At 39.8% G+C, this 24,099-nt stretch overlaps 1 pseudogene; it reads left to right on the top strand.

Annotated features, from left to right (window-relative positions):
• Positions 1-8,062: 8,062 nt before the first annotated feature.
• Positions 8,063-8,298, top strand: LOC125994965 (small integral membrane protein 4-like; annotated as a pseudogene).
• The last annotated feature ends 15,801 nt before the right edge of the window (positions 8,299-24,099 follow it).

Here is a 24,099-nt window from a genome sequence, read left to right as displayed (position 1 = left end):
GTAACTCTAGAGTTCACTCATCAAACACAAGCACTTAAAAATTACTCTTAACTGAGAGGTTTGGATGGTCAGATAAGAAAACAAACCATCAAGTTCCCAGTACTCCTCAATTCCTTTATGCTCTGGCGACTATGTCCCAGATAATATTCAAATATTCAATGTTAAAAATATTAAATATTCAATATATAATATACAAATGGCATCATCTGTAATATCTCTGAAAATTATAATGTCCTCTAGCCCCAAATCCCCAGATGCCAGTATAGTCTTCCTACATGTCTCTATTTTTAACTTTCCCTTTGAATTCAACTGTACACTCTGTTACAAAAAGAAATACACAGAAACACATTCCGATACTCAGCATCCAGAACTAGAGTAAAAATAAAAACAGTCTCTCCTCAAGCTCTTGGTCTATCACCAAGAGTTGCCATGATCTTGACTTCCAACAAGAATTAGCAGCCTTTCTACTTTCTGTCAATGCAATTACACCCTTGGTATTCAGGGAAGATTGACCTCCTTTTACCTGATGGGAAAATCAACCTGATTTGGTATATAAGAGCAGATCTTCCATCTTATGGAGGCTCCCATGATAGAAATACACTTCTGTGTTGTTGTTTTTTTCTGTTCAGTGCATTTACAAGTGATGCTCTGAGCTTGACTGATTCTGTGGGCTTGTGGGGTGCCTGATGAGGCCAATGCACATGGATGTCCCTAAGTGTATGGTCTGCTGAATTGGAACTATTGGCTTATATATACTTCTCCAGTTCTGGTTCTCCTGCCCATCCCCATATTTACTGATGACCATACACAGGGTTTTGAGTAATCTTTGCTCATATACAGGCCCAATCCAGAACTTTGAAGAAGCTCCAGAAGCATCATGAATAGAATAGGGAAGAAGCTTCTATAGATGGCTAGGAGGTGACCTGTCTACTCAAGGCTCTGCTGTGGGAGTTGTCTCACAAAATTCGGTGTTTTGGTGATCACACAGTCTGAACTTATGTATTGTTGACTATAGGATCTACTAAACCAGCCACATAGCCCCTTGCAAGTCCATTGGTAGATGACCTGGGAGAAATGATCAGCTCCATAAAAGTGGATAAGCACTGGCAAGAGAGATGAACAAAGTATTTTGGAAGAATTCAAGCTCTGGTTGGGCCAATTCAGGACTGTGCAGAAGGTTAGTGCTGTTCTTTTGTTTTGTTTTGTTTTGGTTTTGGTTTTTTTGGGGGTCACACCCAGCAGTGCTCAGGGATTACTCCTAACTCTATGCTCAGAAATCACTCCTGGCAGGCTCAGGGGACCATATGGGATGCCAAGATTTGAACCACCATCCTTCTGGATGCAAGGCAAACCCACTACCTTCATGCTATCTTTCTGGCCCCAGTAGTGCTGTTCTTTCTGCTTTTATTCTCATCATGGCTAAAAGAAGTCAAGTGACTTGTTCAAGGCCCCTGTGCTAGGAAGCCTGGAGAGGGAGAATAAAACAGATGCCCTGGTTTGCCTTCCCTGAGCATCCCACAGTGCAATCAGCCAATTCTTAGAAAGAAGCTCCTTATCTGGTCCACTGGAGAGTTCTGAGAGCCATGGGAAGAGAAAGGAAGCTTCAGGAAGTGGAGGGGAAAACCATGAAGATGGAGGACTGAAGCAGGATTGTTCTGCAACTTTGAAAAGCCCCCTAGCCTTTGTGAAAATAAGAAAGAGGCCGAGAATTATGAAAGCTTATATTACAATTAGAGGTCTGTGTGACACTTGAGATAAAATTACAGAAACACAGCAAATTGCTCTAGTTTATTGAGAACTGGAAAGGATAAAGGAGAATAAAGTTTTGAATTGGGCCAACCTACACCTGTGTACTCCACATTATTTATTATCTCCTGACTTTAGGAATAATGCAAGGCTCATCGCAAAGTGTCAAGCAACAGTGTGGGAGCGTCATCTTAGTCTCTGGCTTTCATGCCTACTGTAACACAGAGAAACATGCAGACAAGAAAGGTGTTATGACAACTGCCTAATATATGCACACATGCTATATAACATGTACATATTTAGATGCATGTATGTTTATACTATGCATGTGTGGTATGCATATACACACAATGTGTGGACACAACATATATATATGTTATGAATACATGTGTAACATTAAGGTGCATGTGCCTATTATGTGGTATATAATGCAATTGTATCTGTGCATATATGACATGTATGTATGAAATTCGGATGTATACATATCATGTTATACCTGTGATATGTATTTACATACATGGTGTGATTTGTGCACAATACATGATGCACACATATATAGCAAATGTGATATGCACATGTATGTATGGTGCATGCATGCATGATGTGTGTTTGTATATATGATTATGCAATGGTGTTTAGATAAGATAAATATGTGTAATGTTCATATAAATGTACATGTATAAACATGAAATACCATGGCTGGGTAAGACAAAAAAATCCTGTTCAACATGAATTTAAAAGGATGGCGTCAGAAATACCAAAAGCAGAAAACTGCCAGTGGTTTCAAGCCCCAAAGGTGATGTCATCGAGCTGATAATCTCCAAATTGTTTCTAATCCTATAATGGCTTCCAAATTGCATATTATCCCACACATGACAACCCAATTACTAATACCACTATTTTCATATATGCAAAAACCAGCCAGTTTTTCAGTTCTACTATTAGAAGAATTCATGGCTACAAATTAACTGGTAATTTCAGTGCAGTGCAAGGAAACTGCCATTCTTACTGCATTCCAAAGAAAACCATAATCAAGCAGCAATGGTGAAAGGCAAGTGTTATCCTAGCTAAAGTGTGAATCAGCAAAGCAAACGTGCTTCCCGGGTCCTAGATATGTTCCCCAGTTTTTTTAGTATCCTCATGATTATTTAGTGAAGAGACTAACAAGGACTAATAAGCATCAAAATTCCAAGATGCAAAACTAGAGGACAATTTTTTGGCATCAATTGTCTCCATCTCAGATAATTAGAAGAAAAGTGATGGAGAGATTAATCTGCAATTTGTGTCATTTTTAGAGCTAGAACTATTTAGCCATGATCTGAATGGGTCTTACATGTGATTTAGTTGAACAAAACCTGAGGAATGGACAAGTTCAGTCTCAATACCTGATGCTATACTTCTCCAGCATCCATCAGGAGAGTGACCAGGCAGGATGATAGTCAGAAAAAAAGTCTTAAAAGAAAGGGCAAGAAAATGATCCTCATTCAGAAAATGGCTCCCCAAATCCCCTCTGAACATGAGCTCCAAGTTTGTGCTCACCAGATATTTCCCCTTCTCTCATTTGCCTGCCTCTCAGAATCAACATTTATTTTTAACATGTGCTCCAATCTACTTTTCTTTGAAGCATATGGCTTTCTAATCACACTCCATTTCTCACTTCAATTTACTTAACCTGTCCTAGTTCCTCCAAAAGTATTCTCTATTGTCATCCCCAGATAGGTCTGGCCATTTCTTCTCCTGAACCCCTGTTCCACTCCAATATGGCACCTCCTTAGCACAGCTCTTTGAGAATCTGTTTCTTTTCCATAAAGACAGTTGGTTCTTTAATACCCTGGACTTCCTTGCATTTGCCTTTTGCTTCATCAATCATTGACACATGGGAAATACTCAATAAAGATTTACTGGATGAATGAATAGGAATACATGAATAAATGGAAATTGCTGATAGATAGATGATAAACTAATCTCATATTTCATTCTGTGCATTAATTGTTCAGACCTGATTCAAAATCAAATGGAAACAAGTGACTTTTCACAACCAAATATTCTAGAAACTTTCTCTGGAAGTAGTGCCATGATCATAATATTGAGCTAAGTACAATATATTCATTCTTTTTTACTTCAATATGCTCTTCTCCCTTGGAAAAATAAAGTGGTTCTCTGTCTACAATGGGCTATGTTCTTGCATAGTGTAAATATAAAAATAGATGTAAACTAGAGATGGATGGTCCCAGATGGATGTGGTTGGTGTATGGAAGAACATCTTGAACTATTTTCAAACATTTTAGTTTCGGCAAAAACCAAAACATGTTTTGCCAATCACTTTCCCTTAATTTAAAAACCCATGGATTTTCAAAGGAAACTTAATCTGAATGTTTCTACTTCATTTACCCCATCACTTCAAAATGTTCTCCTGAAAAAGTGAACTATATTCTAAAAGTTTAAAGGACCTTTTATAGTTGGCTGGTTTCTTTTAAACAATGAGCCATTTAACAGTTTGGGATGGGACAAAAAAAAAAAACACCCTAAATCATGAAACAAAAGTGAAAAGAGTGTGTGCATTGGTTTAGGTTTAAATTTGGGAGGAAGATGATGTGGGCAACATATTTCTCATCTAAAACAAAAAAGAAACAATAGAAGTTGAAAATTAAGGGAAACTATTTTTAAAGTGGGTAAATTCTGCATGATTCATCAAGATTACTTGACTATTAATGGATTAGTTCCAGAATTGGTTATAGATCTTGGTTCATATGTTTGTTTGATTCATTGATTAATTGTTGACAGTGTGCGTTGTCAGTAACTCCTTAATCATAAGTGCACATGACCATGGCAGATAAATCACGGTAATGTGTCCAGGGGAAGGAAATAGCTGAATTGTAGGCACACTGCTCTGCTCCTTCTAAGCATTTATAATATGCCAATAGCCCTCTGCCTATTATTCCATCACTTGATCATTAGTGACACTTGGGTGGGATTTGCCAATAATCTGATTCCTGATGTGTTTACTCAGTGCTAGATGCTCACTGCAGACCGTACCTGATCCTCTTTTGTTCCAGGGGATCCACCGTATAAATTACAAGCCAGGAACAGACCACAGCCCTGGGGGCATGTGTCTAATTCCTCAGAGTCACAGGAGAAATTTAGTGCACAGCAGAAATCCAGTCAACACCCTTGTTCTCAATAGTTAATACAATGTTTGACACCATGGTGGCCAGCTGAGGAATTAGTCCATCTTTCCCAGACCACCCACGCTACTAATAGCTAATAACTAACACATGGGGAGACCCTGGTTAATGATATCCTTGGGTTCAGAAGTTTGTTGTATTTGGAATCCCCCCACCTTGTTAGCATTCACTTATTTAATTAACAACCTTCAAATGTCCGTTGAATGCCAGGTGTTGTGCTAGGCATTTTGGAGGAGACACAAAGATAGGGAAACTAAGGCCATTGCCATTTTCTGGCATTACTTCCTAGTAAGTGACTGCTTTTCTCCATGCTCTGCTGAGGTCAGTCTGATCCATATGGAGGTAGGCAAAGTGCAAATTAGGAACATGTCTACATTTGGAGGGAAACTCAAATGCAGAGGCATGGTCTGCCTCCCAATGGAGTGGATTAATCACGTAGACCCTCACAACTAATCCATGCAAGAACAGCTCAGTTATAGAGAGATTGTGTTGATTTGTTTGGGGGTTGAAAACAAAACAAAAACTGAAGGCAACACTTGAATAACCCACGAGAGTGCTGAAACTATTAAACAAAAAGGCTAATAACAAAATAATCGCATCTATAAATTGCTAAAAAAGAAAAAAAGTAAATATCTCCAAATGTGAAGTGATAATAGAAAATTTCCCCATCAATCAATGCATCTGTCTTTAGACCAGAAGTCTTTAACTCCCAAGCCCTCACCAATCCTAGTCCCGCCACATTAACTTGCCTCCCAAATAAAGATTCCAAGAACCACACGTTTTTAATTATACAAAGTAAAGGTTGATGAATGATTCATACTACTAATCTAAACTTGGGCCAGGTTAAAATAATACTGTGTAATAACTTATATTTATATAGCTCATAAGAGCTCTTTTCTTCAGAGCTTAAAGTTGTTTTCAGATACTATCATGTCTCTTTTCATAACATCCTTGTGAAATAGACATGGTGAGGACTTCTCTCTTGCTCTGTCTATTGTCACGGACAGGGCAAGAAAGGGACAGAAAATTCCAGAGCCAACCAGGTCTGCATGTAGAAAAGAAGTTACTTTCAAAATCTGGAAGCAGGACCCTAGAGAGATACATGACTGACCTAGGTTCATTTCAGATAGTTTTCTGAGCCCTGCCAGGAGTGGTCTCTGAGCTCAGAGTCAGGAGTAAACTCTAAGCACAGGTGGGTGTGGACCCAAACCAAAACAAACAAGCAAAAAACAAGATGAAATAAAATCTAAATATGGAATTTCAACAAGCCTTCCAGCAAGATTGAGCTCCCAGGGAAAAATGCTGAGTCCTTCACAGAAATGGGCAGGTGAATTCCCATCTTCTTGACTAGTCCAGGAGCCTCCACACTTAATCTTCCACCGTATAAATGATTTCAACTCTACACCACCTCCAAATTGCACACTACTAACAGTACTGTAGGAGCACAGCAAATTTGATGGGGAAGACATGTAGAAGTCCATCAGGCTCAATGAGCAAAATCAGTAGCACAGAAGGCTTTACCAGCAATAACTAGCTCAGCAAGTCCTTAGACAAAGACCTTAGCAACACAAGTAGTTAGCAAAGAACAAGAAATATAAGAATTGATAAAATTGCTACAATAAAAAATGTTAGAAATGAAGAACATGGTAGGTGATATAAAAACTTAGTAGAAAGCTCAGCAGATTAGAAGAAGTTGAGCAAAAGAACAAAAAGTTCCAAAATGAGATGAGGAAAGTACAAGAAAACATAGAAAACCATCTGATATTAAAAAAGGAAAATTATACTAGAGAACTATGGAATAAATTCAAGGGGAACAATATAAGAATCATTGTAGTTCATAAACAATAGGAAGGCAAATATGATGAAGAAACAATAATTAAGAAATCATTGATAAGAATTCCTCCGAGTTGAGAATACAGAAGACCAGAAGAATCCCAGCCATAAAATAATAGACTTAATTTGCAAAACTCCAAGATACACTGTACTCAAACTGATAAAAAATTTAAAGATAGAGAAGATAGAGACAGAACATTGAAAGCAGCACAATCAATAAAGTAGTTTACATACAAAGGTAAACCTGTAAGACCACAGCATCAATCAAAGGCGACACTTTGAGCAAGAAGAAAATAGAGGGATATTACAAAAACTTATCAAAATAAATGCATCACCAAGATCAATACTCTTTCCAGCTGTATTATTATTCAGATTTGAAGGAATAATACAGAGCCTCAGAGACAGGCAATAGTTAGGAAATTTACAGCCTTGAAATTAGTTTTACAAGAAGCATTTGAACTTCAAAAGATAGCAGGGTAAACCTCTCAGCACAGCACTTTCCACCACAGTATGGCACATATTCGTGGTGCTTATTATTATTATTATTATTATTGTTGTTGTTGTTATTATTATTATTATTAATGGTTCCTCTTAGATGAAAGAAGGTATGTTTACTTCTAGCTTGTTAAGGGATTTTATACATTTTCAATGATGAATTAATGTCTAATTTGTATTAAATGTTACAGGTCTTACAGAGGTTTATACACCATAGAAATTTCTTGCACTTCATCATTTATTAATGTAGACATTTGAGCAAGAGCTATCATGTAATATTTTATAATATAAAACCAATATATTTTTAGGATAAAATACAATATTTCTACAGGCCTATTCCTATTTACCCCTTAAATTTTCTTAATTTTCTTGTAAACCAAAAAAATGTAATAATTTTCAAAATATGGGCTGGAAAGATAGCACAGTGGTGGGGCGTTTGCCTTGCATGTGGCTGACCCGGGAGGGACCCAGTTCAATTCCTGGGATCTCCTATTTTCCACCAGCCTGCAAGGGGCGATTTCTGAGTGCAGAGCCAGGAATAACCCTTGAGCACCGCTGGGTGTGGCCCAGGAACCAATTAATCAATCAATCAATCAATCAATAACGTTTAAAAAATAATTTTCAAAATAAATGTTCCTAGTTATCTTCAGCCATACTAAATTCTCTATTTGTAAGCTTCATGTTTTCCATATAAGCTCCAAAAAACATTATCAAGGAATTAAAAACAAAGCTTTTTTAATGACAGGGAAGACATGATAAGACCACAATCAGACCCAAATTAAAAAAAAAAATAGGGGCCAGTCATGTTTTCCAGTCCCCAACTGTGCCGGCTCCTGCAGCGTCTGCATCTACCGGTTCCTCCCCTTCTTCGTCCTGGGGGAAGCGATGGAGTGGATCATGATCCGGGTGCGTGTGGGCCAGGAGACTTTCTACGATGCCGGAGAAAAGCCTCAGAGCGACAGTATCAGAGAAGGCTGGAAGAGGCATCAGAGACAGAACTTCAGCAGTCAATAAAGTGATTGTGAAATTAAAAAAAAAATCTAGGGCCCGGAGAGATAGCACAGCGGTGTTTGCCTTGCAAGTAGCCGATCCAGGACCAAAGGTGGTTGGTTCGAATCCTGGTGTCCCATATGGTCCCCCGTGCCTGCCAGGAGCTATTTCTGAGCAGACAGCCAGGAGTAACCCCTGAGCAACGCCGGGTGTGGCCCAAAATCAAAAAAAAAAAAAATCTAATACAGTATGTCTTTAAATACCAGAGTTAAATAAGTTTATTTAATTAAATGATAATAAGCATGAGGTCATATTGTATTAAATGATTTGAAATTTTATTTACGTGGGTTAAATCACATATTTCTCAATCATCACAAAAGGACTTTTATTGATTTATTTTCTGATAATCCTATTGGTCCTTTTATTGGCTCAAGTAATATGAAGTCAAATTGATATGTGCCTTCTAAAGGGGCAGAATTTAGAGTTGAGAGAAAAATTGGGAACATTAGTGGTGGGAAAATTACAGTGGCAGTGGGGTTCGTTTTGAAACATTGTCTTCCTGGAACAACTGCATTATGAACAACTTTGTAACTCATGGTGTTTTGATTGTATGGACATGAAGGGACAGAAGAACCAAGCAAGCAAGCTTCTTTCCTTATTGCAACGACTGTCTTCTTGGGGAATGCTGAGCAATCAGGGCTAGAACATTCCCTTTGCATTACTATCCTTTGAGGGCACTGGAGATACTTTGGATTTAGGACATTAAGAAATTCCATTCTGAGGGACCAGAGAGATAGTACAGGGACTAAATCACTTGAAAGAGAAGAAAGAGGAAGGAAGGAAGGAAGGAAGGAAGGAAGGAAGGAAGGAAGGAAGGAAGGAAGGAAGGAAGGAAGGAAGGAAGGAAGGAAGGAAGGAAGGAAGGAAGGAAGGAAGGAAGGGAGGGAGGGAGGGAGGGAGGGAGGGAGGGAGGGAGGAAGGGAGGAAGGAAGGAAGGAAGGAAGGAAGGAAGGAAGGAAGGAAGGAAGGGAGGGAGGGAGGGAGGGAGGGAGGGAGGGAGGAAGGAAGGAAGGAAGGAAGGAAGGAAGGAAGGAAGGAAGGGAGGGAGGGAGGGAGGGAGGGAGGGGGAAGGAGGGGAGGAAGGAAGGAAGGGAGGAGGGAGGGAGGGAAGGAAGGGAGGGAGGGGGAAGGAGGAAGGGGGAGGGGAAGGAGGAAGAGGAGGTGGGAAGGAGGGAGGGGGAGGGGGAGGGAGGGAGGGAAGGAAGGAAGGGAGGAGGAGGGAAGGAGGGAGGGAGGGAGGGGAGGAAGGAAGGAAGGGAGGAGGAGGGAAGGAGGGAGGGAGGGAGGGAGGAAGGGAGGAAGGAAGGAAGGAAGGAAGGAAGGAAGGAAGGGAGGGAGGGGGAGGGAGGAAGGGGGAGGGGAAGGAGAAAGGGGCGGTGGGAGGGAGGGGACGGGGGAGGGAGGGAGGGAAGGAAGGAAGGGAGGGAGGGGGAGGGAAGGAAGGAAGGAAGGAAAGAGAAAGAGAAAGAAAGAGAAAAAGAAAGGAGAAAAAGAAAGAAAGAAAGAAAGAAAGAAAGAAAGAAAGAAAGAAAGAAAGAAAGAAAGAAAGAAAGAAAGAAAGGAAAGGAAGGACGGAAGGAAGGGAAAAGGAAGGAAGAGAAAGAAGAGAAAGAAAGGAAAGATGGAAGTAAGAAAAGAAGTGAAAGAATAAATTGAGGGATGAAGGAAGAAAAAGGGAGAAAGGGAGGGAGAGATGAGGAAGGAAGGAAGGAATGAGAAAAAGGAAGAGAGGAAGAAAGGAAGGAAGAAAGAAAAGAAAGAGGAAAGGAAGAATGGTACGGAGGGAGGGAAGAATTTCATCCTAAGTGAAATCCAGGGACCATCAACTCCCAGCTCCTTTCTTTCCTACAATGAGGCACACATGTGGTCGACATGGTAATGCAGTGGATATCAACTTTCTCTCAAGTCCCAGAAGAAATGTGCCTTGCACACTTTAGGTGCTGGAAGTGCCTGAGTCTCACCTTCCATCTGAGTGTAGCTGTGTGTAAGTCTAAACACTCACTTTTCTGGTGTGCTCCCAATTTTTTTCTAATCTATTACTTAAACTCATTTCCCAACAGACTATGGATGCACAATTCTTAATCAGAGTTTGTTTCTGAGGTAGTGCAATTCCTGGCACTCCCTCTCCATCATCAAGTCCAATGTTTGGTCATTCACTGTGGAGACATATCCAGCAACCAAAGCTCCACTGAATCTTGTGGCATCTCCTCCCATGTCATCTCCACAAATTCTCTACACCCCACACTAGGCAAAGACTATTGTTTGAACTGGGCAGGCCTCGGACACAGAATAACAAAAGTATAAGTTTCCTCTGAAAACCTGGCAAACCTCTTACTGTAGTTCTGTTTTCATGGCTAACAAGGACTGTATAAGGAATGAGAAATCCATCGACTTTTGAGATCCATATGCTCATTTTTTAATGTAAAGGAAATGACATTTTATTCCATTTTAATATATGGCCAATGGCACTGTGATGTGAAAATTTATTTTCTCCAGTATGACAACCACATGTGATGCCCAGATATAGAGAAAGCAGTGCAATGCGTGTATTTGCCCTCTAGTGGCCTAGTGCTTATTTGCAGTGTCAATTCAACTCATTCATTCATTCCTTCACTGAATCACTCATTCAAGGACTTCCTGTGTTTCAGACATGTTCAGAATTGACAGACAGTTCTGAGCTGAGTGTAGGGGAGAAAAATCATATTAAAGGAGAAGAAGGGCCGTGAGGGTCGAGGAACCTTTAGGCAAGATGCTGAAGGAAAGGCCTAGAAATGCATCCTCAAGGAAGGAGGGCCTGAGAGGTGACCGAAGATATGAAAGGACAGATTCTGGCAGGAGAGGCCCCAAGAATCCTCCTTCTGCAACTAACCTTTGGACCCTGAAACATGCTTTTTTTCTGATTCTGGCTGGAAAAGAAGGTTCCCAGGGATCTCCCAATGTTCAACACCCCTCCATACTTCAATAGGTTTCACTTCCTCATCAGAGCAGGTGGGCTGAGTGGAGTAGAACTGGGTAAGTCCGAGATGCTGTTGCTCCCCACACACATGCAAGCACACACATGCAAGTACACCTATATGGATACTCCAGGCATGAGCACATACATGCATGTACATGTATATATACACACATTCTATTCTTTGTTTCCATGTTTCATCCAAGACTCAGTAGCTGCAGCACCATGAACTTTGCTTAGGAGCTTGTTCAACACTCCATACCCCAGGTCCCATGTTAGACTTGCAGAAACCAAGTGACTTGCAGAATCTGCATGTCCCAATCCCTCTTGGTGAGAAGCACTGCTTAAGAGGCCGTAACTGTCTACACAAGGTAAAAATATCAACAGTGATATGGAAATGCAACCAGATGAGAAATCTTCCTAGGCTTGACCTAGATGCAGGCACCCTGAGCAAACTGACAGCCTCTCAAGCCAAAGGAGAATCATCCCCATATACAGAGATGGGGAAGCTGAGCCTTCAGTAGCCCAACTAGAACCTGAATTAAAGAACAAACAAGGGAGAAAAGGCTAGGCCAATGAGGGAGAGAGCAAGAGAAGGGGTACACACTTTTTTCTTTAAACTTATTCAATAATTACCCATGAGTAACCTTGGGGTCTCCCTTTGCTGACAGGCTTTAATGACTAAAACAGAGATTGGCTCCACCAACTTCTCGAATTTATGACTGATAGTGCTGGGCTGAACCTTTCTCTTCTATGGCCATAAAAAGAGTTGATGAACAGTGAAAAAACCAATAGCACCATGGAAGACTTTTTTTGTGTTTTGCTTTTTGGGTTACACCCAGCAGCACTCAGGGGTTACTCCCGGCTCTATGCTCAAAAATCGCTCTTGGCAGGCTCAGGGGACCATATGGGATGCCAGGATTCGAACCACCATCCTTCTGCATGCAAAGCAAATACCCTACCTCCATGCCATCTCTCCAGCCCCGAGACTTTATAAAATGTTAAGACTTTATAATAACATTTTAAAAACACATCCATTTTTTGATCTGTGTTTTATAAATAATCCACTACTTCAGGATGTGTTTAATATTATTTACAACGGAAAGAACTAAACCACAAAGGCTTGTGAGCTGCTCCTATCATCTGAACATCAAGCAAGAGTTTTCAGCATCAGTTCTCTCTTAAATGTACAATTCTGATTTTGTCACATTTGTAATTACTTTGAACATGTCACACACAAAAAACAAACTATTCCGATGTGACATTTCCTTTGACAGGCTAGTGTGTTCAAAGTGGAGTTGTAAATCAAATCTTGTTACCAAATAATATCATACGTTGGAGGTTTCCATAGTTTATTTGCAAAATAAACAAATAAGCCCAAAATAATCTCAAATGAAAACAAATCAAGGAAGCATTCCTCATACATTTGTATTCTGTTTGATTATCTGTGGAGTAGATTTAGGTGTCCTGAGCTGGAAAAATAATGGACTGAAAAGTAACTTTAAGTATTTTTTTAAGGTTTTAAATAACATCCATTTGATAATGGATCTCTGTATGCTTACTGGACACTCTTCATAACTGACTGAAGGAGTTCTGTGGAGATGCACTTGAGAACACATTCTCCATTTCACCAGGGACCAATTCCTTATTCCATAGCAGAAGAGAACAGAGTGTCAGAGATTGGTGAAATAGCATCCTGGACTCTTTCTTTCCTGGCCTCAAGCAGCATTCCTTCAAGGGGTACAAGGAGGCTGAAGTATGATGGTTCATTAATTTACTTTAAAATGTGTACTGGGGAGAGTGGATAAGGGACTTGCCTTATACACAGCCAACCAAGGTTCACTTCCTGGCACCACATATGGTTTCCTGTGACTTTACAGGAGTGATCCCTGAGCATAAAGCCAAGAATGAATATTGAGCATAGCCAGGTGTTAATATTTTAAGAAACCTTTGGGAAAAAATGGAGGCATGGAGCTCTTAAAACACTTCCTTCAAGTTACAACACTTCATTCATAAAATGACCTTTTTTTTTTTTTAAACTATGTCCTATAGGAGAGGAACTGTTTTACTGTACTTAGTTTTATGAGTTTGCCTGTAGTTCTTTAAGAAGAAATGCACATATGATTTATTTTTGTTCTTTCACTTCTAGCTCAAATGAGTATTTCATGGGCATTTGTTGAAAGAATGAATAAATGAACAGATGGGATGAGATAGACAGATGAAAGTACAAAAGGAAAGAAGACTAATGGAGAGGCTCTATGTTATCCTTCCAATTAGATTTCAATTGTTGAGGAGTAGAAGTGAGGGGAAATGAAGTAGGGTGTTATTTTAGATTGCATTTATAAATTTATTACAATAGAAACTCAATTCAAATTAACAAGAGCAAACTTTTAAAATTTTGGGTCACATAACTCTCAAGACCAAAGAGTTTCCTGCTTTACTTAGTGCTGGATCAAGCTTCTAGAAGATTTAGAAATTTAATTATTTGTTCTTTCCCTTTCATTTTCCCTGCTTCCCACACATAGACTTCCTATTGGGTGAACTCAAATTCACATCATCTGTGTAACACTTAACGTTCAAAAGAAGGACCAGATTTCTCCTGGTTCCTCATCTTTCCTTTCCTCTTACACTGTGATTCTGCCCTGAGCACATTTGCAGATAGACAACTTCTTTTGGGAGATGGTATAGTGATCACAGGAGAGCATGTAACCTTCTAAACTTCTAGATGCTTCACCCAAAAGGATTATTTAACATGTGATTAGCAATTAGAACATTGGGTTCTCTTGTGTAATAGAAAACATTTATTTACTCAAGAATATATTGCTATATTTTTAAAAATTTCTTTAGGTTGGTAGGAGAAAAGAGATCCTGAACTATTATCTTACTTTAGCACTTCATTTTAGAAAATAACCTTTTTGTACTCACTCTTTTTGTGATCACTGATGCATGGAAAACCCATAAATGTAACCTGATGTCTCAGAACAGCTCTTGGTCCACACTGTTGGGACACAGAGTGGTGTGTGAGTCCAAATACCCACCATAATCATTGGCTAATAAAGTGATTTTCTTAGGAAAGTCATAGTGCCTACCTCTAGACTGGTGAGGATTTCATGAATCAAGAGAAAGGAAATATTTAAAACTGTGCCTTGTACCTTTTCTTCTCCTGAGCCTCTCTGGACTTGACTGGGCAGGGCTGGGGGATCCCCAAACTTAATTAATCAAGTGTTGTTATGAGGAAGTTCAGGCTCACTGATAATAGACCATATACCAACCTTTCCATGGGAGGTATAAGTTGACATTTGTTCAAGCAGTTTTGATATCTTCAAGTTTTCCCCCAGAAACTGAGTCTCTGTGAGCAGGGATCTGCCATTGGGTTTGCAACCCCATAACGAAGAGATTTGCTCTACAGCTGAGTGTGATTTTCACTCAGTTCTGAAAGTTGAATGAGTCCCATGCAGTTGAATTCCAAAGGTTTAACATAGTAGTTAAAAAAATAGCAGAAAATAAACATGTGGCTTCTTAAGGAAAGCTTGAGATGCCAAAACCATGTTGAGCATCAACACTTGGGCAAATCGTAGCAGCTGAACAATTGTGTATCCTCCTGCACTATTCTCTCTTCCCAGTTGGAAGGATTTACATCTGCACCTTTGGACCGCCCAGGCATAAGCTCTCTACCTGGCAGATAAACACCCACATAATTGCACAGCCACAACTAATGCAAACCTTCCCCTGAACTTTCTTTGCTCCTTCCATGAGAAAATCTATTTCTGGGGCCAGAATGGTGGTGCTAGAGGTAAGGCATCTGCCTTGTGAGCACAAGCGCTAGCCTAGGATGGACCTCAGTTAGATCCCTCAGTGTTCCATATGGTCCCACCAAGCCAGGAATGATTTCTGAGTGCCTAGCCAGGAGTAACCCCTGAGTGTCAAACGGGTGTAGCCCCAAAAACCAACCCTCCCCCCAAAAAGAAAAGAAAATCTATTTCTAACATTGCCACATATTCTACTAGAAATGATAGATGAATCCCTAAGAGGCAGAAGTAAGGGTCCCCCAAAAGGCAAGGATTGCTCAAAACTTTGGGGGCATCTTCCTAAAGAAGAAGCTGTTAACTGACATTGACATGTATTAGTGAAAAGGCCAAAGCAGGTGTCTTGCTTTGCCAATTCAGTACAAAGCAGAGGATTCAAGCATTATGATAATGGGGCCATTCATGTTGCTATAGGCTAGAGTTGTGTGTTCACACTTCCATAATAAACCTATTTTCAGGAGCTTATAATTCAACCGTAAAAATCTGCTCCATGCTCAAACTTGACAGAGCAAAATCTCAGACCCTGAGTACTGACTGAATCCCTCCTCCAAACTTAAAATGTGTTTTTGAGAGCTGCTTTTTAGACGACTTTGCATGTACTAAGTGCCCCCAAATCATGGGGGATTTTGGGTGGCAATTATTGGTAGTGGAAAGCTTGAGACAATTTATCTGTTCCTCTGTAAGGGAAGCTTCAGCTTTTTCATCAATTTTGCCTGAAAGGTTGTCAAGTTGGAAAGAAGTTAAACATCAATCTGAAATGAATTAGAGAGCATTAGACAATAATTAAACTGAAATTAGGGCATCATTTATTCATCAAGCTATTGCTAAGGAAAGAATTCAATCCTCATAGATACCTTTAAAATATTTAGATATCTTAAACACCTTTGCAAGGAGGGAGCGACGGCAGGGATTGCTTAAGCTCAAAGGGGTTTGCTGATGACAGTGACTGAATTTTAAATGCTGCAGTGCCCTGAGGGGTGGGGGCTCTGCCTTCTGGAAGCTGCCTCCACTTGCATGGACCAACAAAAGGAACTGCTTGGAAGTTCCTGCCTCTGCAAGGCACCCTTGGTTCTAGGAGCCCCTGGGTGTTGGGGGGCACAAAAGCAGCATATGGGGGACATCTCCATCTAACCTGAGAAGGTACCACCATGAACGACAGGAAGTGGGGCCACTTTGAGGAACCATCTAAAATATGCTTTGCAATTATTGTCTGCAGAAAGAGGGCTGGACAGGGCCCTTCAACCAATCAGAGATTAGAGTCTCCACGCTGAGATGCCAGGACTTATAAAGTGTCACCAGAACAGTAGAGCAGTAACAGTGCCTGGGTAAGGAGGGACCAAAATGGGACAAACTAGAGGTGCCCTAGTTTGGATGAACCCACGGTACCTGCTAAGGGGGGGGGGGTAGGAAAATGGGGGCAATCCTAGAGCTCCAGGACCTAGAGGTACATAGGAATCTCTTTGAGGAAGGATGTGCTGCAACCCCCCCCAGAAATCTCAGGCTTTCATGAACTGGAGACTGTGCTGATTGGCTGTGAGTTTAGCTGAGAATCCTGGGTGAAGCAGGGGGCAGGTTTCCTTCCCATACCCCCTCTTACTCCCGAAAATGTCTGATAGATGCAATCTAATCGCCATTGTCTTAGAGGAAAATGTCTTTTCAAAATGTCTGTCACTATCAGCTTTTCTTCCTTTTTCCAAGGGCCTCAGCCCCTTATCTCCTGGTGCCCTTCACCCCATGCTCAGCTCCATCTGCCACCACAGCTCACACTAAACCTATTCTGCCTTCCATTCTGCACAGTCTGCCTTCAACTCAGTTACCTCCTCCTGGAAGCCCCTATGAAGCTTTTCTCTGGAAGAACTAACTGTCATATTCCCCAGTTGGAAGTTTACCAGTATCCTGAGGTCCTTCCTTTGCCCATCTCTATTCAAAATGCTGCTTCCTGTGCCAGACTGGAGACAATTTTCATTTTGGCACTCAGTACAAATAAATGGTCAGGCAATGAACATATGAATGTCCCTCCTTGACATTCACTTATTCCCTTCCAAACACCAACCTCTGCCAAGTGTAGGTGAGGAGATCAATGGTCAGCCAGAACCAGAGCTTCAGGATGACTCTAAAATTCAAGAATCTGGAGTAAATATCCTCAAGGCTTTGCAGGACACCAGCTCTGCAACCCTCCCAGGCTTTCTAGAACTCATGGATTCTCCCTCAAGTTAAAGTGCTCCTTATGAGATCTGGGAACATCTATCGGACTTCATATTTCTAGTCTGACATAAAATAAACACAGGTATGAGAAAAAAACTCATCTTCAGTCTCCAGCCAATGGAGGAAGCAGCCCTACTCCTCAATTCATCACAACCCTGAGTTCTTTCTCCCCAATGTTGGCGCTCCCCACCCTGAAAGTGAGAATGAAGGGATCTAAATGTCTCCCAGTCCAAGTGTGGGCCTTCAGCTTATTGAAAGTGCAGAACCAGTTCTTCTAGTTGAAATAATTGGAATCACAGTCACACTGCAGGACCGGGAAGTCTCAGGGTTGGTGCTAGCACAAGGTAATCACAGGTTCAGCACTCCTGTGATCTCCAAGGTATTTAGAAACTGTTGGTGTCCAAGCCCCATTCTGGAAGCAAATAGGAATGGTTCCCAGCCCCCTGGATGATTGGGAGGTACAGCAATTGATGAAAGCAAACCTATGGCATGGCCTATTGTCCACTTAGGGTACTGGCCTCTTTCAGGATCCTCCCACATCAATCTGGAGGAGCTTCATCTCCCTTTGTACTAAGAAATCTCTGTCAAAATCACCTTTGACAAATCCTAAATCTCTTGCCATAGTTATCTCATAACAGGATATTCTGATGTAGAACATGGAGCTAATAATACCTAAAACTGCCCTGGAAGAACCCAAAAGAGGTTCCAAAGAGAAGAAGAAAATGCCCTGTAATGGTGAGTATCCATGAGTGTCCTAGACACACTCCATCCCCCACACTCACACACTGGTTCTATACTGGCCAAGGAATATACTCCACTAGGAAGGACCCCTGACCTCTAACTCTAAACAAATCAAGCTGACTAGGCCTGTGTCCAGCAGGAAGGAACTTCTCCCTAACAATCCCTTGCTACAGAACAGAGTAGGACAGTCTTACTCCCTCCACCCCAAGATCAGCACCTTTTTCAATGAAGTGTCTTGTTTCCTCAGTAAATATGTCTCCTAATCTTCCTTGAGTGTTACACAAATGCTCACTTAAGGCTTTGAGAACAGCCTCCATCTGGACATAGATACTACCCATTTTTGGGGTTTACTTTTTCATTGGAGTTTCTTATAAGAGGATCAGGTACACATGTGGAATAAACACCTTCCACAAGTGGCCCAGCTCTCTACTTATTCCGTAGTCACCTGAAGTGGCTTATATGTTTTATTTCACATATATGATCCCTCTGGTGTCAAATGACTACTGTTTACTAGAAAACTGGTTTATTCCAGTGCCCTCTTACCTGGAATGACACTGTACTCTAGGAACTAATTATAATCAGGCTTCTGTGTGACATTTTAATTTTTTGAGGAGATCATATATGGGTTGTTCTAAGGAATTACTCCTGACTCTGTGCTCAAGGACCCCTCCTAGGATTAGTAGGAGAACTGTATGTAATGCTGGGAGTCAGCATGCTAGGCTAGTGCCTTACTCCTGCACTATCTTTTAAATGCAGAGCCACAGACAGTTTCTTTGCTTTTCAAATAAAACCAAACAATAAACAGAAAACAAACAAACAGGGACCATAGAGATAGTACAGCAGGTAGGGCATTTGCTTTGCATGTGGCCAAACTGTATTCAATCCCCAGCATCCAATATAATCTCTGGTCCTCTGAGCATAGTGATTTCTCAATGTGGAGCCAGGGGAAGTAGATTAAAGTAGATTTCCTAAGAGAATCTTTAAATATTTTTATGTAAAATCTTCAGTCTTCTCTTTATGTCCCTTTGCTTCCTGAGTATTATTAATCATTAATAAGATAGTACTTTCTGGCTTCTTTTCAAACTAACTCAAAGGAAATTTTATGTGCTGGAAAATAGACACAAGATTCAGTTAGAAGTGAAGATAGCTGAAAATAACTCCCATCCTGACTTCCCTGTTTTTTTTCTTTGTTTCTTCATTCAGGAGAAATTTGCTGCTGCTTTTTCAGGACCTTTGTTTCTGGGATGGGCTGAGTTGCACACTTCTACAGAAGGGAACCTAGAAAGAGATCAACCCTCATGCTACAGGAGAAAGAGCCTTCAGATGACGAACATATGAGCACTAGAAAAGGCAGCATTTCAAAACTCCCCAATGCTGTGGAATATTTCACATTTCAGTGGACTCATCTGTTTCACAGCCATTGTTCTCCTGGTGTGTGCCCCTGTGAGACATGTGCTTTCGGTTTGGTTTTTATTGGTTTGGTTCTTTATTTCCACCCTTTCCCTTTACACAGACTCATAAGAAATACGAATTGAAATCATATTCATAAAGTGGTGTATGGCATGAACTAAAATAAATACCCACTTTTTTTTGAGAAAGAAGAGAGTCGCAGAAATCATTGTGGGCAGTTGATCGCTTCACTGCTGGTGTGGCTCTCTCGTGGAGTGTGCAGGAATGCTGGGTAGAAATTCTTCTTGTTGGTTTCCCAAGGCTAAAGGTCCAAGAGATCTAAACCATAACAATAATCATATAAGTGCTGAAAGGACCAAGTGTATGGACTTTCATGTGGCCATTCTTGCACGTGAAACCTCCATTTCCTTTCTCCACCTACTAATATTTAGGGCCATGTGGAAACCTGGCCTTTCATGCTTATTCACTGGAGCCACAGCTGTGTTGGCTTCAATCACTTCCACAAAAATGTCCAGACTTTTTTCAATGTCTATACCTGACCTGGAGCAACACCACAGACAGAGAAAAACGAGATTCCTGGGAACACAGTGTGGTAGGACACATAGACAGAAAAACTCCTGATTATAGTAGAAGAATGAAATAAAACCAATACCCTAAAGAGTGTGAGTGTGTGAGTGAGTGTATGCATGCGTGTGTGCATGTATGCGTGCATGCATGTGTGCGTGTGTGTGCGTGCGTGCGTGTACGGTGTAGAGACAGAGCCACAGAGAAAAAGGAGCAAATGTGACAGTAAGAAACACTGATCCAATTGGTGGAGGGAAGTAGACACTGAAGAAGGTATTGATGATGATGGAGCATTGTATGCCTGAAACTCAATAATGAATAACTTTGTAAACCACAGTACCCCCCGATAATTTACAAAAGAAGAAAATACTGGTCCTTTTATTAAAATGTAGTTGAGTATTGATGATAATCCCTAAAATAAAAGAATATCCTATATTGACTGGCTCATTTGGCAGCAACAAAGGACATAGGTCAAACCCACATTGCTCCTCAGCCCCCACTCCACATATACCCTTACACACCATAGTTGCAATGTGTGTATAGTGTGGAATACATTTGGTGAGTAATAAACCCCTCTATTATATACATATATATTTCACATATATGTATAAAATAGAAATTGCTCTTTGCTACTCATAAGATTGCTTATAAACTTCCCTTTCTATATTCCCCCTTGGTTTTATACATGTGCTACAATTTCAAAGGCAGATAAATTGGGAAGCAGGGAGTGGAGAGAGGTCTTTTATAGGAAGAAATGAAGGCTTTTTATAAAATAAAATGCTGTGCTTAATCCTGTCTGTTTACTGTACTAAGCATTTAAATGGCTTCTCCCCATCCTAGACCCACCAACTAACGGGGAAAAGATCATACCGAGTTTTAACAAATCAGTCTAAAAGATACTAATCCCTACAGCACAGGAAAGGGGTATTTCCACACTATGTGTCCATAAATCAGATTATAATACAGAACATTTCAGTCTTTAATGGTTCCTTCAGGCTTCTGCCCAGTCAATAGTCCCACCCAGAAACAAAACATTTTTGTGACCCCTAGCACCACTGTCTGTCACTATAAATTAGATTTGAGATGACTATAAATTAACATACAAGAGATAGGCAACCACAATTAATTAGTTAATTAATAATTAATAATAACAAGTGTAATAGAAACTATTGGTCATTTCTGATGATTAGGCACACTGCCAAGTATAACAAAAATCCTAATTGATCTTCATCCCAAGATACTCATTAAATAAATGAGGAAATTTCATCTCAGATAAATTATAGACTGTCCTCAAATTCACCAAATTAATGGGGAATTGAGTCCAAAATTAGACCTGGGTTTATTTCTATAAGCCTTGGATCCTGAACCATTGCACTAAATGATCAAGAAGCACAGTGCTGGGGGAAATTTAGATGGGAATAGGATAATATTCTGCAAGTTGTAAACTCATGATATAAATGTCATTTTAAAAGTTGAGATAAATACCAACTCTACTAAAATTAAAAAACATTTTTCAAAGACATAGAACAAATATTACTAAGGTGTATGTAAGACCACACACCCACTTTAAATGTCCAAAGAAATTCAATTTAGGGTCCCAAACAGTGTCACAAGGGTAGGGCTTTTGCCTTGTATGTACTAACCTAGGATGAACCTCGGTTAGATCCCCTGGCATTCCATATGGTCCCCCAAGCCAGGAGAGATCTGAGCACATAGCCAGGAGTAACCCCTGAGCTTTACTGGGTGTGGCCCAAAAATTTTTTTAGAAAATAAAAGCTGGAAAAGGTAAACTCTATTATAAAGCTATAGTAATAAAATAAAGTATGTAATAGGAATAAAAAACAGACACTTGGACCAGTGAAATAGAATTAAGAGCTCTGGGGCCGGAGAGATAGCATGGAGGTAAGGCCTTTGCCTTTCATGCAGGAGGTCATCGGTTCGAATCCCGGCACCCCATATGGTCCCCCGTGCCTGCCAGGAGCAATTTCTGAGCCTGGAGCCAGGAATAACCCCTGAGCACTGCCGGGTGTGACCCAAAAACCACAAAAAAAAAAAAAAAAAGAATTAAGAGCTCTAAAAAAACCTTCAAATATCTGGTCAGCTAATTTACAACAAAGGGTCAAGAACGTAAAATAGAGAAAGGAAAGTTTAACAAATGGTGCTGGGAAGACTGGAGAGCTACATGCAAAAGAAATGAAATTGTAGCACTATCTCACACCATGCACAGAGGTAACTCAACATGGATTAAAGACAGACATTAGACACAAATCTATAAAACATAGTAAAGAATACACAGGCAAAATATTCCACAATCATGATGATAGTGATGTGTTCATTGATTTAACTCTGTTGGCAAGGAAGAAAAAAGAATGACCTATATCACAATGGCCAGACGCAAAAAGTGCTCCTTGTGGGTCTATGTTATTTTTTTATATTCAAGATCTGGACATAACTCAAGCACCTAACAACAAATGATTAGAGTATGGTCCCCCAAGCCAGGGGCAATTTCTGAGCGCATAACCAGGAGCACCTGTCACTAGGTGTGGCCCAAAAATCAAAAAAGAAAAAAAGAAAAGAAAAGAAGAAGAAAAAACACAAATAACTTATGTGATGCAAAAAGTGGGCAATGGAATAGGCACAATTAGATCATAGAACTGGGCTAGTAAAGGGAAGCAAGACTGAAAAGGTCCTATGGACAGTGGTGGAGGGATATTGTCACTTTGGTAATGAATGTGGAGTGGTAACACTGCACCTCTAAAACAAGTAAACATCTATATTCTTATAAACCAATGTTGACTCAATCAAAATGAATTTAGTGAAAAAATTAATTAAAAACCTAGGTTAAATAAGGAATAGGCTGGATCCTATGAAACATTAATATGACTTTTTTTTTTTTTTTTTTTTTTTTTTTTTTTTTTTTTTTTTTTTTTTTTTTTAATTCTATTTTTAATTAATTGAAGGTCCGTTACTGGTCCCGTCTCCATGCGTGGAGACCGAGGAAACAGGGAGGGGGTTTTTTTTTGTTTTTTTTTTTTTTAATTCTATTTTTTAATATGACTTTTTAATCCATAAAATTTTAATTTCACGTTATTCATTAAAGGACAACACAGTTTATCAAAAGACACAACTAGTCTCTATTAACTAAAAGGCTTTGTTGACTTGCATCATTGCTATTTATTCATGGGTGTATTCAACTAACATCTACTTGACTCCTTGCTGTATCAGGTTTGTGAGAATCAATAAAAGTATAAAAGTAAACAAAAGCATTTCTAATTTAGTGTATCTGCTTTTAACATATGCATTAAGTGCGAAAAATCTTTGTGTTCCAAAAATTTATCTCTAAAAACAAAATCACTGTTTTATTTTTACTATGGTCAATATTCTCAACTGTCAGAGACACAGCCTGTGACGTTTGTTGTTTGGTATTTCTAAGGTTAGAAAAGCGATGAACACATTTTCTAAGGATTTGTCACAAAACTTTTTAACAAAATACCCCATATGGTGAACCTTCTGTTTATTTGGAGTTTTGTTAAATAGTATAAACAATAACTACTTGTTGTTTCAACAAGTGCCTGAGTTCTTGACCCTCAACAATGATATGCTATTTTGAGTATGATTTGCATTTTGTTAATATGATTTCCAAATTAACTCAATTCAATTTTCCCCACCCCACCACCTTCCATGTAGTCTCTGTTCTCTCTGTTGCTTGAATTGCCATTCAGCTTGCAAAAAAATGAATTAGGAATTAGGATATTTTCAGGGGTATCCAGCTAAAGCTATATTGGTTTTGCCAGATAATGGATTTGCTTTTAATTGATTTTATTTTGTAGACCAGTTATGTTCTCAGGGAAGTTTTATGTTTATAGCAAAGTCAAGTGGGAAATAGAGAGTTTCTATATCTTTCCATACCGCACATACACACTCCCACTGATAGTGTTTTACTTTTATCTGTAAAGATGCTTGGCTCTTAAACAATTTAAAAATGTTGAAAGTTGAATTGTTTGCATTAAAATTGTTAGAATCCCACATCACAGAAAACTTAAAAGCACTATAACTTTAATTTTGTTTATGAAACTAGAGCAAAACTCAAATCCTATAAGGTGAACTATAG

The sequence above is a fragment of the Suncus etruscus genome, chromosome 17 (genome assembly GCF_024139225.1).
Source record: "Suncus etruscus isolate mSunEtr1 chromosome 17, mSunEtr1.pri.cur, whole genome shotgun sequence".
In the NCBI taxonomy this organism is placed as follows: Eukaryota; Metazoa; Chordata; class Mammalia; order Eulipotyphla; family Soricidae; genus Suncus; species Suncus etruscus.
The sequence above is the reverse complement of the archived record's forward strand: the minus strand, read 5'-3'. Positions and strand labels throughout refer to the sequence as shown.